Source organism: Pongo pygmaeus, chromosome 23 (assembly GCF_028885625.2).
Source record: "Pongo pygmaeus isolate AG05252 chromosome 23, NHGRI_mPonPyg2-v2.0_pri, whole genome shotgun sequence".
Taxonomy (NCBI): Eukaryota; Metazoa; Chordata; class Mammalia; order Primates; family Hominidae; genus Pongo; species Pongo pygmaeus.
Window position 1 is genome coordinate 55,495,320 of NC_085931.1, and position 18,602 is coordinate 55,513,921.

The window sequence follows — 18,602 nt, forward strand, 5'->3', positions numbered from 1 at the left end:
TACTCTTTTGCCTGATTTTTTAACGTGTACCTATAAATCTATCAATGTCATTCTTAGATTGTTATTGACTACTTAGATTTAGGCATTATCTATCAACTTCCCATTGTGAAAGATGATGATTTAGCTTCACTTCATGCCTACAAACACTATACAATCTCCTCTTTCCTGACTTCTCTCTTAATCCTCAACCTCTTGCTTTCTCTCTCCACCCCTCACAGATGTGTATATTGTAATTGTGTTTAGATCAATATCCAATACTTTTTATGACTATATATTTACAGCTGAACCATACAGTATTCTATGATTACTTTTCTTTTCTTATATTTTTTCCTGAATTCATGATTGTCTTGCTTTTTATTTGCTTCGTTTTCAATTACATATTGCTAATTTAGTCTCACATTTACCACTGATTGTCTAAATGGCCTCTCAATATATTTATATGCAACAGAATTCTAACACTTTTATGTTATTGGTGATAATTATCCTAGAGAACTTTAATATGCCCCAATATGAACTGGTAATCCTCTACATCCTGGGATCTGCCTTCATGAATTCCTTCTAAGGATTCTCTTCATTTCTCCTTCAAGTTGAATTCCCTGCTTCTTTTTCCTCTGCCTTCTTTCTTTTGGTTTATGTCATTGTTTGGTGGTGAAAACCCCTTAGTAGCTTTCTCAGAAAAGGTGTGTTAAAAGCTTTTGTTTTTGTTTTTGGTTTTGTTTAAAATCTAATGTCACGTTTCAGCTGGTTTTAGAATTTAAATTCTAAAATTGAAATGCCTTCAGAATTTTGAAGGCATTCCTCTATTATCATCTAACTAGCAATATTGCTGCTAGGAGGGCAAAAATCATTCTGCCTCAAGATCCGTGCTTCTCTTAGGAAGTGTGTGAGTATTTGCTCTGTTGTTCTAAAGTTCTAAAAGTGAATTTATTTTTACCCATCGTGTTGGAAACTCATTGAGCCATTTCAATCAGAAAACTCAAGCCCTCCAGTTCTAATTTGCTAGACGAGTTCCTCCTGTCTTTTCTCCTTTGTTTCTCTTTCTTACCAGACAAGCTGAACTGCCTGTCCCCACTAATGAATCAGAAAAAAAATGCTTGTGAATCAAACTTTTGTTAAGCTCATCTCCTTCCTCAAAATTCAAAGATCTTTGAACTTTGAACATTGCCCCCACCACCTCACCTTAGCTAACTTACAGCCCCTCCTAAGAATAGGCTGGCCTCACAATAAAATACTTTGATCTACTATTTAATCACACCATCCTTTCTTTCTTTCTTTTTTTTTTTTGTTGAGACGGGGTTTTGCTCTTATCCTCCACGCTGGAGTGCAATGGTGCAATCTCAGCTCACTACAACCTCTGCCTCCCAGGTTCAAGCGATTCTCCTGCCTCAGCCTCCCAGGTAGCTGGGATTACAGGTGTGCACCACCACGCCCAGCTAATTTTTGTATTTTTAGTAGAGTCAGGGTTTCACCATGTTGGCCAGGCTGGTCTCGAACTCCTGAGCTCAAGTGATCCACCCACCTCGGCCTCCCAAAGTGCTAGGAATACAGGCATGAGCCACTGCACATGGCCACAGACCTCATCCTTTCATCCCATTTCCCCACACCTGGCTCTTTCTAGCTTTGCTTACTCCTCTCTAGAAAAGAAAAGTTCTTTTCATCTAACTCTGGAGACGCTTGCAGACCTCATGGGCAGAGCATTCTATTACAATAGTTCCCCTCCACCTATTTGCAATAGTCCTTCTGAATAAAATCTTTCTTTACTACAACCAAATTTGTGTTTCCTCTGCCAGCATAAGCCTCAGGGTACAGGAGGGCAGCACCCTAGCATGGCACCAGGGAGAAGAATCGGGATCAAACTGCCTCTTAGCCAGGCACCCTTCATCCCTCTTCCAGGGGATTCTGTGGGAGTAAGTCAGGGCTTCTCAGATTTCCCCCATACCTGTTCTGATTCATCTTTCTCAGAGATGCTAGGTCAGGTGCTGCGTGTCTCTTTCTGCTTCTCAAATCTTATTTCCATCATCTCCTGTCCTGTTCTCTTTGTCCTTGTGGATAAACATCTGTAAAAATCCACTGAATGTCATGCTAGCAGGTTTGAAGAGGGAGGGTGAGAAATAGTGTGTGTTTCATACACCATCTTTACCAGCCTAATTTCCATCCTAATGTCTGCATCTATTTTTATCTTGTTTACTGTAGGAATAATGTCTCCATAATCATAAGACACAAATTTTTCAAAGTGTAAATGTTTCTGAAATGAATGAATCCATCTTACAGTGGCTGTCAAAGACCTGGCCAGTCCCAAGCCTCGGTGGGCATAGAGTGACCCCACCCCCCAAACTAAGAGGGGTCCTGGGATTTGGGAATTTCCACTTTAAACATGGGATGAGCAAGTCATCCTACACGAGGGTGACCCAGCTGCACAGGCCAGAGGGTGTGACCTCAGCCCACTCGGTGTCCTCTCAACCTCGTCACTTCAGTTAATTTGTGGACAGTGGTAGCACCACAGCATTTAGACTGCAACCTAAGTGTGCACACCTAATTTGACTTTAAAATTGGGTTTCATGAGACAAGATGGTGAAGTATTAAAGCCAAACATTCGTCTCTCCTCGTTGGTCAGTGCAGGCTGCCTGGAGAAATGATGAGTCGTCCACATGGAAAAGAGGCATCTGCAGAGCTGCCCACGCCATCAGCAGCTTCATCACAAGTTGATGCCTGCACTTGGCAGGGGGCGGGGGGGGGTCCCCCTCACCTTTTTTTTTTTTTTTGAGATGGAGTCTCATTCTGTTGCCCAGGCTAGAGTGCAGTGACTCGATATCGGCTCACTGCAACCTCCACCTCCCAGTTCAAGCGATTCTCCTGATTCTCCTGCCTCAGCTTCCTGAGTAACTGGGATTACAGGCACACATCACCATGCATGGCTAGTTTTTGTATTTTTAGTAGAGATGGGGTTTCACCATGTTTGCCAGGCTGGTCTCAAACTCCTGACCTCAAGTGATCTGCCTGCCTCAGCCTCCCAAAGTGCTGGGATTACAGGCATGAGCCACTGCACCCAGTCCCCCTTTACCTTTTGAGGCTCATGTTTGAAATTGTGTTGGCGTCTGTATCAGTCAGCTATAGTCAGTGATGCTGCCTAACAAGCCACCCCAAACTCAATGGCTTCAAACAATAATCAAGTCTTCTCTCCTGCATGCCTGTGGTTAGCTGGAGGTCAGTGGACAAAGACTGCACCAGGCTTGACTCTAAGCTGCAGGTTGAATCCAGGTGTGCTCCACCTGTGTTCATTTGCGGCTGCAAGCCAAAGAAGCAGCAGCTACCTCGGGGCAGCCTCCTCATGGGTGGCAGAAGCTCAGTGTGGTGAGGCCACTTCATCCGAGCATTTCAGGTCTTTGCGGGGACAAAGCCACTCATTTCCATTTGACCAAAACAAGTCACACCAATAAGTGGGCAACTGGGCTCCACCCACCGTGGAACAAATGCAGGTCACATGACCAGGTCCAGCACCAAGGGGTGAAGAAGTGCCATCCCCCATGGGGTTGTGGGGCAGAGGGTGAATATTCTGGAACAATAATCTAATCTCTGTCAGCATCTTTATACTCACAGCCTGTCTCTCTTAATTGGCAGTTAAAAAATTTAAAAAGGCCAGGTGCGGTGGCTCACACCTGTAATCCCAGCACTTTGATAGGCCAAGGCGGTGGATCCACCTGAGGTCAGGAGTTCGAGGCCAGCCTGGCCAAAATGGTGAAACCCCGTCTCTACTAAAAATACAAAAATGAGCAAGGCATGGTGGTGGGCGCCTATAATCCCAGCTACTCTGGAGGCTGAGGCAGGAGAATCACTTGAACCCAGGAGACAGAGGTTTCAGTGAGCCAAGATCACGCCACCTCACTCCAGTCTAGGTGAAAGAGTGAAACCCCCATCTCAAAAAGAAAAAAAAAGGAAAAAAAATTTCCTGTACTCTCACCACCACTTCCCTTCTGACATCAAATATGTCTTCCCAAACCAACCAACTCTGCAGCTTCCTGGACACTGGCTGGCTCTTCCACAATTTAACTCAATTCTGACACTACGTACCTGGCATTAGTGCAGACCCACCAGGTAAGGGCCAGTCCCACAAGACTGTCCCCAACTTCAGACACCAGTTGCAAGTATTGAATCCCCACGTCACCCACATTTCCATTCAACTTGGCTATAAATTGACTATAAGTCACCCATGACCCCCTCCTCAGTTTTGATTGATTCGCCAGGACTCAGATCTCAGGGAAACGCTGCACTTGTGCTCCCTGGTCTATTATAAAGGAGATGATAAAGCGGGCAGGTGGATAGGAGAGGAGGAGGCATACATGGCGAGGCCTGGGAGGGCCCCTAGAGCAGGAACTTCTGTCGCCCTGGAGTTGGGGTGCGCCTCCCGCCGGCACCTGGATGTGTTCACCCACCTGGAAGCTCTCTGCACCTGTAGTTCAGGCTTCATCATGTAGGCAAGACTGATTATTAGCTCAGTCTCCAGCCCCTCTCCCCTGACTGGAGGGTGGTGGGTGGAGCTGAAAGCTCCAGGCTTCTAATCATGTCTGGGTCTTTCTAGCACTTAACACCCACCCAGGAGCCACCAAGCATCACCTCATTAGAATAAAAGATGCTTCTATCTCCCCAGAAATTCCAAGGGATTCAGAATCACTGTGAGGAACTAGGGTCACAGACAAAATGTTAGAACAAAAGGTTTTCCTAGCACCCCTGTCACTCAGAAGATTACAAGGGTTTTCAGAGCTCTGGCCCACAGCCAGGGACAAAGACCAAAATATACGTTTCTAATTATATCACAATATCACAATTTCACAGCAGTCACATGGACCTACTGAAGCATATCAGTGTTGGTTGTTCAGGATGATGAGTGCCTCTGTCTTTGAGTGCTGCCTCAACTCCCCTCCACCCCACCCCCAAGTGAATTTTGCAATTACTTCTTGGAATACATTTTATGTTGGGCCATCCCAACCATAGTCTCCCAATTCTGTGAGTGTATTCCTGAGCTACAGTAATAGGCAAAAAGGCCAAAAATTCATTTTGCATGTAAGACCCATGCTTGTCACACACCTGCCAATGCATTAAAGGCAGGTGAATTGCCAAATCTCTCAGAATAGAGTCTAGCATTTCCGAGGCTTGGGAGAGGTTTCGGTGACCAATTCGTGTGTTAAAAAGGAATATCACTCAGGAGCCAAACATCCCTCTGTCTGAAGTGTCTGGCTGCTTTTCAGAAAGAGTCATTTAACTTCCAGTGATAAGTAATTCAATTAAGGGGAAAATGAAACTCTCGCTCCTGTACAAACCCCCTGGATTCTTCAGTGCCACTCAGATCTATTCTGCCAGTTCTGAGAGTGCGGGGGCAGGCAGATCACAAACAGGTTTGGAAAGCAAAGTGTGATGTTACATGCAATGGCCAAGTGGGATTCAGAAGAAATCGTGGGCTCAAATCTTGATAGTGATCACCAAAAAGAAATTGAGCAATCGGGATGGAATTGTGTGGTTGGAGGTATGCACTTGTCACTGAGGTTTCTTTTTTTTTTTTTTTTTTTTAATCTTGGAATTATAGTGGTGTTTGCTAGTGTCCTGGAAAACTATCAAATTAGTGTTGCCTCCCATGCCTGGGGGCATCTTAGGGATGAGGAATGGATTTTGTATGCCACCTCGAATCTAATTTGGGAAGAAAGCTGCGAGTGGGTGGAGGGACGGAGAGAAAGAAAACACAGTGTGGGCCGGGCGTAATGGCTCATGCCTGTAATCCCAGCACTTTGAGAGGCTAAGGCGGGCAGATTGCTTGAGCCCAGGAGTTTGAGACCAGCCTGGGCAACACAGGGAGACCCTGTCTCTACCAAAAAAAAAAAAAAAAAATTATTGGGCATGGTTCTAGCTACTCAGGAGGCTGAGGTGGGAGGATGGCTGGAGCCTGGGAGGTAGAGGCTGCAGTGAGCTATGACTGCACCACTGCACTCTAGCCTAGGCCACACACTGGAACCCTGTCTCAAAAAGAAAGAAAAAAGAAGAGAAAAGAAAGGAGAGAGAGAGAGAGAGAGAGAGGAAGGAAAGAAGGGAGGGAGGGAGGGACAAACACAGTGTGTATGCTCTACCGTATGAGGGCAGGGCAACCCACAAATCCAGGTGCCATGGTGACTCAGGATCAGTTAACCAGAAAAGGTGAGGGAAGTCCCTGTGCCTGGAGGACGGGGATCTGGGATCTGGTCATGGAAGCACCAGTAGCCATCTGAGATGTATCCCAGGAACAAGCCCACCTCCCATTTGGCCCAGAGGCCAATGCTTAGGGGCCTTTCTCAGCTGGCAGCTTCAAGCCCTGCCTCTCCATTTGTTCTGTGTCCATGGGGCCACCTGGTCTGGACTCTCACCTTCGAATCAAAATTCACTGAAACATACAAACCTGGAATGCTTGATTTAGCATAGGGTGTGTGGTTCTAGTTATATTTTTTTCTAGTGTACATTGGAATAAATGAGAAGCTGTCTTAGTTTGGGCCTCTTCAGAAGTTCACAGCAGGCTGGACAAAGCCGAGGTCTGATGGTCAGATTCAGCTGGTATGGACACAATAGACCACTCTTGGAGACAGTTTATTACTGACATACACAGTGAATGGAAGAGGAGCTGAAAGTGCCAGCTCCCTGGGTCTTTGTCCCACACCAAAAAGGACAAGACTGAGCCAAAAGGGGCTGGGGACTGTGATTGAGCGTGTGGGGTCTCCTGTGGTTGAGGGCCCACATCTCGGCTGCAGATAAGCGTGCTTATATTCTGCATTCATCCCAAAAGCTGGGGACTCTGGGAGTCCCTTGAGAGCTGGTGCCTCAAGGACCCCTGGCAGTGTCTATCCCCCACCCTCAGCACTCACTGGATGAGGGGTGTTCCAGGGATGTGAATTCTTCAGGACTTTTTTTTTTTAGAGACAGGGTCTCTGTCACCCAGGCTGGAGTGCAGAGGCAAGGTCATAGCTCACTGCAGCCTCAACCTCTCACGCTCAAGCGATTCTCTTGCCTCAGCCTCCCAAGTAGCTGAGACAACAGGTGGGTACCACCATGCCTGGCTAATTTATTTACATACATTTATTTATTTATTTATTCATTTATTTATTTTTGTAGAGATGAGGTCTCACTATGTTGCCCAGGCTGGTCTTGAACTCCAGGGCTCAAGCGATCTGCCTGCCTCAGCCTCCCAAAGTGCTGAGATTACAGGTATGAGCCACCATGCCCGGCCTTTTCAGCACTTCTGAGCAGGACCAGCTCTTGCAAAGATGCTGCCAACCAAATGGACGTTGTTGGTCTTTAGCGATGGCATGAGCCTGAACAAGCCACTGGCCTCCCTGTGCCTCTGTTTCCACATCTGCAAAATGGAGACACCACCTTCTGGTGTAGGAGACCGTTTTGGCCCCACACCACCCCCTCAGCTCACCTTGGCAGGCTCAGCAAAGCACCCCCAATGCTGGGACCCAGGCCACTGCTGATGCCCCGCTGCTGGTGCCCTCCAAATGTCCCCACCTCTGTGCTTTCAGGCTTTTTCTGAAGCCGGGAGCTTACTCAGCCTTCCCCCCATGGGGAGCCTGGACATGGAGGGGAGTCACCACCCTTCGGGACAAACCTCAACTTGTGGGATTGGGGTCAGTGGAGAACAGCCCTGCGTCTTATTGTCAAGGTGCCTTCTACACAGCCATAGGGCCCTGGAGGGGCTGGGCACCCCCTGCAATAGTAACACTCTCTGGGCGGGCTTCCCTCCTGACCTGCCTCGCCCTGCTTCCTGGGACTGCAACCTGTACCAGCATCTGCTTCCCGGGTGGCCCACACAGAGCCGCCTCCCTCATGGGCTTGCTGTGGGATTCGGTGAGTTACACAGCTCAGGGCAGGGCAGGAGCTGTCACTGAGAGGTCTGCAGTGCAAGGGCAAGAGGAGAGAAGGGAGGGCGCCCATTTGTGCTTTGAAGCAGCCGCCCAGGCCATTGAATGGCAGTGGGCCTGGGGGAGCTCAGAGCATGTCCTAGAAGACGCTGTCAGGATGGTCCAGCCCGGAGACGGGGCCTAGGATCAGGGGCTGCGGTGAAGATGGGGGTAGAGAGGCAGACTGCATACTGTGAAGAGGCAAAGTCCTCAAGATTTGGTGATAAATCAGGAAAAGAAGATGAGGGTGAGGGAAATGTTAAGCATGTCCTCTAAGCAGAGCAGCTGAGTGGGTGGTGGTGCCAGCCATGGAGATGGGGAGCTCTGGCGAAGAACCAGATGTGGGGACCACTTCCCACCCTGCCCTGAGGCTACCAGCCTGGCTGTGACCTCTCAAAGGGAAGACTCCATGTCCAGAGAAAAGTCAGGAAGGTCCCCCAGCCCAGACAATTCAGGGAATTGTTTTCCCTAGAGAGTCATCACAATTTTTTTTTTTTTGAGACGTTTTGCTCTTGTTGCCCAGGCTGGAGTGCAATCACACAATCTTGGCTCAATACAACCTCCACTTCCTGGGTTCAAGCAATTCTCCTGCCTCAGCCTCCCAAGTAGCTGGGACTACAGGTGTGCACCACCACACCCAGCTAATTTTTCTGTATTTTTAGTAGACATGGGGTTTCACCATTTTGGCCAGGCTGGTCTCGAACTCCTGACCTCAGGTGATCCGCCTGCCTTGGCCTCCCAAAGTGCTGGGATTACAGGCATGAGCCACTGCACCCGGCCAATTCATCACAATTTTTAAAAGCAATTGAAGTGAAGGTGATACTGAAAAGCAAGTCATAATAATGAGTGTTTCCTATAAGTTTGAGAGATTAAATTTGTATCAAGCGGCTATGGCCCCAAGGCCAGAAAGATTGAGTTGTGGATTCCTTTTCTTTCCAGCTCCTCATTTCTACTGGATTAGAAAATCCCATCTCACAATTCCCGACCTTTGACAACAGCAGGCAGCACACTGTGGCTCCTTCTGGAAAAGACAGACTGAGATCAGACAAGAGCCAGTCACTTTTGACAGATTTCTTGCAGAAAACGGATCTTGCCACTGCCAGACTCAGTCAAATGCTGGAGAGCAGGCTGCAAGGAAGATAACAGGAAATGGGCTCCTCACCCGCTTTTTCACTGTAATCAGCTCTGGACATAGTTCACGTTTGGTTGCAGCTCGTGGATGTGATCCCTTGTGTCTGATCCTCAACTGCTTTTCCCAGCAGTTCTCACTATCATTTGGTCTTTTTGAGGCATCTGTGACTTTCCTGGCCTGAAACAATGGGTCCGGGGCCTTCCTGGTACTAAACAGACACTAAATGGATCCTCCTTGAGCCCCTGGACATCTGGCAGGGACATCCACTCACTTTATCCGTGTCAAGAAGCAGAGGTTTATGTGCTGTTTCATTTCAAATCTCTTCGTGAGAATGTGGCGCCTCCTGTCAATGACCTCCCAGGGAGAATTCAGACACCTCAGCAGCTGTGCTTGGTCCTGCTGTCAGTGATTCACGTTAATTCCTTCGATGTGAGGCAAAGTTAGGGCATGGATTTTTTTTTTTTTTTTTTTTTTTTGAGACAAGTCTCTGTCACCCAGACTGGAGTGCAGTGGTGTGATCTCAGCTCACAGCAAGCTCCACCTCCTGGGTTCAAGCAACCCTCCCGCTTCAGCCTCCCAAGTAGCTGGGATTACAAGCACAAGCATGCACCACCACGCCAGGCTAATTTTTGTATTTTTAGTACAGACGAGATTTCACTATGTTGGCCAACTGGTCTCAAACTCCTGACCTCAAGTGATCCACCCAAAGTGCTGGGATTACAGGCATGAGCCCCCACGCCCAGCCAGGCATGGATTTGATGGTTGCCCCTACAGGGAATTAGATGGTGACGCATTGTAAGAACCAACTCGAACATGCCTTTTCCAATCCACACCATGGCTACCAGAAAATTATCATCCTCATAACTTAACTCTGTGAAAAACCTCTTTTCCTGAAACATGGGTTTTCAAAAGTCAAGGAAGAAAAAGGGACTTCTCCCTCAGGTTTGGCCAGAAGCTGTTTGGCGTGGTGGTTAAGTGTGTGTATGGAGATAGCTGGCAGGGCATGCACCTCTCCACTGCTAGCTAGCTGTGTCACCATGGGCAAGGTAGCCTGCCTCCATGTCCCTTGGCTTGTCAGTCATAAAATCTAAATAATAAAAGTATATCGTATTAAATAAATACATAAATAAAATAGAAGTAAATGTTACTGAATGCTTTTAGTAAATGTTAAAGAGCTTTTAGCACTTCCTGGCCCAAGCACGTACTCTCAAAATGCTGGCTGTGATCACAATCACTTTCCTGAAAACCATCATGCTTCATACCGAACCTGCCAGGACCTGATTCACCCTCTTTGCAGCAAAGGTTTTCCTGGGTAAAGAGAAGTGACCGCTGACAGGCACACATCCAGAAATTGCTCTTCCACATTCTACGTCCATGCTCTTAGACAATATCCCAGAGTGCCACTTGACAGAGGATTTTGCTGGTCCTTTAGTTTTCTCCCCAAGCATCACATTTGGCATTAATTTGGGGGTTGCTTTTACTACCTCCTCAGCAGCCACTTCACCTCCTCTGCTTTCGTTACAGAAAGAGCAACTTTGAATGATGTTGTTTTTGTCTCATTTCAGCCTTTATTAGTGAAATTACTCAATTTTGCATGGGCACACCTGGTTTCGTGCTTGAAATGCAATTTCCTTGCCAGAGAGATCCCCACACTTTCCTTGAAAAAGAGATGAAGCGTTCCTCCACTTCAGGAGGCTGTTTGACAAAGCTTCACAACAGATAATGAACTGCAAGTTCTAAGGGGTGAGTTCACGGCTATTATGCAATCCATTTTTCAGAAACGTGGACTTGCTGTATTTTAACTCATGCTTGTGTGTTTGGGCCACTTGTGGAAAGTCATCTTTCAGGAGGTTCTCCTCTCAGGACCAACACAGACGCCTCTCACTTGGTTTATGATTGCGAGCTCATTCTGCGTTCTCACCATCGTTCCACCATCTTAATCACACCGTTGTGCGTTAATGGATCAATTCTGAGCTGCTGAAGCATTTCTGCAAATTAGGAGCACAACACAGCGAATTGTAACTATGATAAATGTAAATTAACTCAAGGAAATAATTAGAGGAACATGATGTGAAAGTATAGCACAGAGACAAACCGCCACCTGGTAGCCCCGTGCTCCCTGCGGCACCCTGGGCAGCGGCAGCCCCTGTAGTCCAGGTGTCCTTTGTGTCTTCCATAGATGGACGGGCCCCAGGGTCTCTAATCACACAGGCACATAGTTGAATGAATGAAGAAGAATGCCATGTGGCATCTGGCAGTCATAGCCACCTGGCAGTGCTACATCTGCAATTGCAGTGTCCAAATCACATCTTTGGGAGCTGTCATCCCTTCTAAGGACCTTTTGGTTAAATCCCAAGGGTCCAGGGACTTGGCTGATTTAGCAGGTGGCCACAGGAAGGCAGGATATGGGGGATCATGGGGCCAGGAGGGCAGCCCAGGGAGCAGAGGCTCTCAGGACCAATGTCTCATTATCACAGACCGCAGACAGTGGCGGGAGCCCCGAGGCTGCCTGTTGGAGAGTGTTTCTAGTGCAAGCACCAGCTGCCAGTCACTTCACAGCCTCTCATGCGACGCTCTCAACAGCCCTCTATAGCCACTCCCCTCGTTAGCCCGATTTTACCGATGAGGAGATGGAGATGCCGAGAGCTGAAGGGACTCACTCAGCTGTATGAGCTCACAAGTGGCAGAGCCACGAACCGAAGGCCAGCCCCGACACCCGAGCTCATCACCAACTCACTAATCTCCACCACAGACAGCGATTTAATTTCCAGGGGCAGCAACCTCCTGGCTCTTGTTTCAGAAGAGCTGAACAGAGTCCGCTCTTCTTTACCTCGGGAATTCAGATAGCAGAACCCATGGCCTGGTGGAGCTGTTTCTACATCTTATTAGCGAAACCATGTCGTTTGCATATAAAAGATGCTCCTCTTTGATTCTCAGAGCAGGCAAGCAAGGCAAGGACAAAATGAGGCAGGAAGAAAGAGTGCACCTAGAGCCTGGAATAGAGCAGGGCTTTGGAACATGGGGGACCTCTTGTGACAAGAACCCTCACAAAACGTTCATCTCAATTGTTGTTTTAAGCGTCTTTATTCATGGGGTACACACAGCCATGATTTTACAAAAATGCGCAAATGTGATAGCATCATTGATTGTAACAGGATATGCAATAGTGCAAAAATGGAAATGACCTAAGTTCCCAAGTAAAGGCTATAGCAAGAAAGTGCAGACTATTGGAAATTGGTGGAAAGGCACAGGATGAGGTGACATTCATTCATTCACTCATTCACTTATGTATTCAACATATACTCAATATATGTTGGTTCAACAGGAGTATATAAATGAGGCTCACTCTTTCTTCCTTTCTTCCTCTCCCTTTCTTCTTTCTTTCCTCTTTCTCTTTTTTTTTTTTCCTCAAAGTTTCACTCTTGTTGACTAGGCTGGAGTGCAATGGTGCTATCTCTGCTCACCACAACCTCCACCTCCTGGGTTCAAGCGATTCTTCTGCCTCAGCCTCCCGAGTAGCTCGGTTTACAGGCATGTGCCACCATGCCTGGCTACTTTTGTATTTTTAGTAGAGATGGCTTTCTCCATGTTGGTCAGGCTGGTCTCAAACCTGACCTCAGGTGATCCATCCACCTTGGCCTCCCAGAGTGCTGGGATTACAGCCATCAGCCACTGCACCTGGCTGAGGCTCCTTCTTTCTTGACTTACATTCTTTTTTTCTTTTTTGAGACAGAGTCTTGCTCTGTCACACAGGCTGGAGTGTAGTGGTGCAATCTCAGTGCAACGTCTGTCTCCCCGGTTCAAGTGATTCTCCTGCCTCAGCCTCCCGAGTAGCTGGGATTACAGGCACCCGCCACCACACCTGGCTAATTTTTGTATTTTTAGTAGAGATGGGGTTTCACCATGTTGTCCAGGCTGGTCTTGAACTTCTGACCCCAGGTGATCCGCCTGCCTCAGCCTCCCAAAGTGCTGGGATTACAGGCGTGAGCCACTGCCCCCGGCCTTGACTTACATTCTAATAGGGATAATAAACACATAAGTAAACAAGATACGTTAATAAAACAAGTGTTCTGAAGACAATAAAAGATGGAATGTACTGGAAAGTGCTGAAGGCTGAGATGGAATGGGTTAAGGAAGCCTTCTTGAAGGCGTTGACCTTTGATTTGAGACCTGGACGAGGAGCAGCTACCAGCCACGTAAGTATGTGGGAGTTCAGTTTTCCCGGCAGCAGCAGAAGCAACTGCCAAGGCTGTAAGAACCAGGGTCCAAATCCTAATAGCACTTCAACCTGCCTGTGATGCCCAGTAGCCACCTACTGTCATATAATTGCAGGCAAAGAGCCTCACTCGCCTGAGCTGCAGGTTCCTCCTCCTACAATGGGGAGGGCAATAACCACGCCATGCAGCTTGCCAGGAGGATGGCAAGAGCAAGTTAGGTAGAGAGCTTGGCTCAGTCCCTGGTGCAGAAACATTGTGCCAAATTGTTACTCACATGGCAGAGGGCAGAGAGCGGGTAGAGGCAAACAGCCAGGGTTGGCTTCTTGGAGTGGTAGATTGGGGTGAAATTGCATTTTTTTAAGAGTTATTTTAATACAGCTGGCCCATTTGGGGGGCATGAACACAGATCAGGGTGAATTGCTCTTTTCCTTCAACAACTATGACCCCAATGGAATCACTGCTCTCTCCAAATCCCCCCAATCTCACACACACACACACACACACACACACACATATCAGGGGTGGAAGAACACCCTAAATTGGAGTCGTAGCTCTGCCACTGGCAAATTGCACAGATGTGGACAAGTTATCACTCCTTCTGGCCTTTTTACTTATCTGTAAAATGGGAAGCTGGAACTAGATTGCCCTTAAATCAAATTCTGTCTTTGTCAGTGTGGGTAGGCTGCTGGAACAGAATGCATTAGACGGGGCTGAAACAACAGAATTCTCTCTCTCTGAGTTCTGGAGTCCAAGATCAAGGTGTTGGAAGATCCTGTGTCCTCACACAACACAGAAGAGAGAGAGAGAGAGAGATGACACACACGCTAACTCCCTGGGTTTCTTTCATAAGGGCACTAATCCCATCATGAACGCCCCACTCTTGTGACTTAATTACCTCCCAAAAGCCCCATCTCCAAATACCATTGCATTAGGGATTTAGGTTTCTACGTGTGGATTTGGAGGTGACAACAAACATTCGGTCCACAGCAAATTCCCTAATAATCTGGCCCAACAAGATAATTCCATTTCCGCCAAGCACACCATTCCCCCTGAGGCCTCCATGCCTCTGCCTCTGATCTTTACTGGCTGGAAACCTTTCCTTCTCTTCACCTGGCAATCTTTTTATGCCCATTTTATTTTATTATTGAGGTATAATTTATATATAGTAAAAGGCCCATATCTTAAGTACAATTCACTTCCATAAATAAATTCACCTGATGAAGCCAAACCCCTGTTAAGATACAGAATATTTCCGTCACCCCAGAATGTTCCCTCGTGCCCCTGGACCGTCAATCCCTGGCCCACCCCAGGGGTAACCACCACCTTGCCGTCTATCCGCAGAGCTTGGCTGTGCCTGTCCTGCACTCCATTATCAGGGAATCATTTGTGTATGTCGCGTTTTGCGTCTGGATTCTCTTGCTTAGCCTAAGATTTGTGGCGTGAGGTCTGGCTGTCTTCAATGAGCAGTAAGGGTCTGAGTCCCAGGTTGAATCCAGCATTGAACTCCAGGGCTGTTCTGAAAGGAAGGACAAGCCTGATGAGGTCGCATCTACTGTTTTGCATTTTGAGGAAAGTCTTCACGCAAAAGTGCCCCCTTGAACCAGCCACGGACAGAAGGTGGGTGCCGTGCCAGCCACTGTTTGCACGGCATGTTAGACCTTGCGTTCCAGAATCCAAGCCCCATTTCAGAGATGCCCTCGATGGTCCCCAAACAGAGCAAACCCGGCAGAACACAATCGACCCTTCACCATGAGATGCCAAGATCAGGCTTTTTGTAGAAGACAGGTGGGGAGGGGCCAGAGGGAGACGCCCTACCTTCCACCCCCAATGCTCATGAAGTCACAGTGCAGCAAGGCCTGGGTGCTCAGAGCTCCAGCGCCGGGTCTCCCCTCCAGCGCCGCGGCTCCACTCCAGCCCCGCGTCTGCCCTCCAGCGCCGCGTCTCCACTCCACCACCGCGTCTCCACTCCACCGCCCACCGCCACGTCTGCCCTCCACCACCGCGTCTCCACCCCACCACCGCGTCTCCACCCCACCACCGCGTCTCCACCCCACCACCGCGTCTCCACTCCACCGCCCACCCCCGCGTCTGCCCTCCACCACCGCGTCTCCACCCCACCACCGCGTCTCCACCCCACCACCGCGTCTCCACTCCACCGCCCACCGCCGCGTCTGCTCTCCACCACCGCGTCTCCACTCCACCGCCGCGTCTGCACTTCCCAGGAGTGGTTCCTTCTGCTCAAAACCCTTGCCCTGTGCCTGACCCCACCCCAGGCTCCCAGGGTATTTCCTACAGAGCAGCAGAGTCACTAAGGGCCACGCTGGGTCATAAACTTGTCCCTGTCACTCCTGGGCTCTGTGACCTCAGACAATGCGCTTAACCTTTCTGGGCCTCGGTTTTCATCTTCTGTGAAATGGACAGCTAGTAGTGTGCCTTAGGGCTGCTGTGAGGATGAAGGAAGTTGAATCCACAGCATCTCCTCTGGGCACCCTCCCAGCCAGCGATTGCCTCGCCGTTAGCTCATTCCTTCCTGCAGAGGTCCCTTCTCCCCATTTAGACGGATCCCCCCATTCTCCCTCCCCATGAGCCACTGTTTTCCCTCCATCCCTTTTCTTTTCCCCCACTGTGAATGCCAGCCACCTCGATAACGTGAATAGCTCGCTTTACAACCACCCTCTGTATCCTGTGTGTGTTTTCAAGTTCTGTCATGTTCCCAACAGACCACCAGCCCCAAATGGGCCAGAGGTCACACCTGTTTCGTTTTGTTGTTACCTGGTACTTAGCAGACCCTCCATGAAAGTCTGTTGAGTGAGGCTGGGTGCAGTGGCTCACGCCTATATCCCAGCACTTTGGGAGGCTAAGGCAGGAGGATTGCTTGAGTTCAGGAGTTCGAGGCCAGCCTGGGCAACATAGCAAGACCTCATCTTTTACTAAATAAATAAATAAATTTTTTAAAAGAAGTTTTGTTGAGTGAATGAATGACCTGCACTGCTACTCAGCCCCGTGATCAGGGCAGCTCACCCCAGCGCTGCAGCCGCTCATCCCTATCATGGGGATGGAAGGGTTCAAGCTGCCAGGTGGGCCTCTGAGGCCCTCATGGATTCAGGCCCTCATCTCCCCACCCGACCGACCACCCCCATCCTTGCTCAGGCCTCCCTGCATGTGAGTGCCTGGGGAGAGGGGCACCCAGTGTGGGGTCTCCCCATGCCATTCCCTCTCGACAGAACCACCAGAATCATCCATCCAAATCCCAGGTGACAGCCACCTGACTCTGCCTATGGGTCCTACACAGCACTGACCTTGCCATGGCCCACTCTGGATGTCCAGGCCATCGATGCCCAGCTGCATATCCAGCCACTGTCCTGTGCCCCTGGGATCTTGCTGTTTTTAGCATCAGGGAGGGTCTCACAAACACCCCACCTGTCCTGCGGAGGGTTCCATCCTCCCTGCAGGATCTTAGAAGGCCCCAGGCCACTGAGAGGGGGCCGTCCACATGGGTGGCTGGGCAAGGGTCCACCATCCTCACAGGGAGTCGGGAGCCGCCATCGCCCACCACGTGGGCCCAGGGTGCTGGCTGAGGCTGAAGGTGGCCCCGGAGAGGCTGATGCTGCACGCTCCATGCGACCCCACGCCCTCGAGGACCACTCCTCCCCAGCCTCCCCACCCCCACCCAGCACAGGGTGGTGCTCAGCACGGGTCCTGCTCAGGGTGTGAGTGGGCCTTCCCCTTTCCCTCACTTCTCTTTTCCACCCTTGCTAGGAACTGTGTGCCCTACTAACCTCAGGACCTTCTCTCTTGATAGTCCAGAGACAATCTGGGGGAGCCAGAAAGTGTGAAAACAAGGCTGAGTACTTCATGCCATTCTCTCACTACCCCTACCAGAGACATCCCGGGCCCCACGCCTCCAGCTCTGCACATGCTCTTCCCACACTCCTTCTTGGCCAGTTGGCGAACTCCTATTCAATGTTCAAAACCCAGCTCCCACGTCACCTCCTCAAGGAGGCCGGCCCCTCCCAACCCTCTGTGCTTTCCTGAGTCGTGGCATGCCTAGGTACCCCTGTGAGTGTCAGCTGGCATGGCTGCCTCCCCACTGGCCTGTGGTGCTTCCTTCTGGAGGTCACGGGCCACACCCTGTTGCCTCTATGTCCCCAGGCCTCAGACTCGAGCGGCATCCCTGACCTATGTAGAACCTCACAATCCACAAAACCACCGCCTCCTTTCTTCCCCCTGAGAGGAGGGACCTCATCTTGCCCCACTCCAGGGAAGGCAGAGTGGAGGGGCCCCAAGTACCACAGGGGTGGGAACCAGGCCAGATTTGATCCATCCCAAAAACGAGGCACGTTCCCCAGCCTGCAGCCCAAGGAAACATCTGCCAAACTATTTGCTGAATCATTTTCTAAATTGCTTCCCTCTTAGAAGAGTAAAAGCTTCTGGCACACACAGGCACACAAGATGACAATCTAAAACCACAATAGTCAGAGCCCGTCAGCCTGTAGTAACGGGCCAACCCTCGGATACTCTGTGCCGTTACTCCCCAGACATGTGAGGCTGGCTTAGATGCCCCCGTCCTGGGAGAGGTGCCCCCCAACTCACAGCCACGTGCCCGCCCAGGCTTGGTCCAATCTCAGCAGCTGAGAATGTTGGTGCTGGAGTCACAGACCTGGGCCCAAGCCTGGCAGCTTCCTGTGGCAGCACTACCCTGGGCACACGGGGCTCCCGAGGGGTGCTGATAGTGGTCCCCGGTACTGTTGTGGTCACAGCGGTTACAGCAACTTGCATCAATAGGTGCTTAAGAATGGAAGGTTAATCTGTGCAGTGGCTAGTCGGGGCACCCCCAGCTCCCTGCAGGAGCAAGGCATCTGCTCCTCTGCTGCTGAGGCATGGGCCGCTGGTAGCTCACAGTGACATCTTGCTCCAGGAATTGACCTTGGCTGAAGGGAGCTGCCATGCCCAAGGCCGTCCCTTCCCCAGGAGGAGCCTGCATGTGGCGACCGGTCAATGCATAGGTGTAAATGCCTGGCCTCTTGCCTCAGTTCAGGCCACCTCTGCTGGGCCTTGAGGCTCTGGAGCCCACCATGGGGGTGGCTGGGTGAGGCCTCCCTGGGGCTGCCTGCATTGCAGCCCAATCTCTCCCTCCATGAGGTGCACTGTCCCTGAGAGCCCTCAAGGGGCCAAGGCTGGGGTTGGGGTAAAGCAAGCCACCAGAGCACATTTAAAGCTCTCCTTGGTCCAGCATGTTCCATTGGCCTGAACGGATCATACGGCCAAGGCCTGAGTTAAACAGGAAGGCTCATCTGCTTACAGCACAATATGGAGGGTGAGAGGCTACGGGAAGCTAGG

At 49.8% G+C, this 18,602-nt stretch overlaps 1 long non-coding RNA gene across 1 annotated transcript; it reads right to left on the reverse strand.

Moving 5' to 3' along the window:
• Positions 1 to 12,107: 12,107 nt before the first annotated feature.
• Positions 12,108 to 17,969, reverse strand: LOC129023253 (uncharacterized). Its single transcript, XR_008496738.2, has 6 exons — positions 17,856 to 17,969; positions 17,042 to 17,076; positions 16,562 to 16,717; positions 15,078 to 16,192; positions 14,586 to 14,778; positions 12,108 to 13,060 (listed from the first exon to the last, which is right to left on the reverse strand). It is a non-coding gene; the product is annotated as an uncharacterized LOC129023253 (long non-coding RNA).
• Between the last annotated feature and the right edge of the window lie 633 nt (positions 17,970 to 18,602).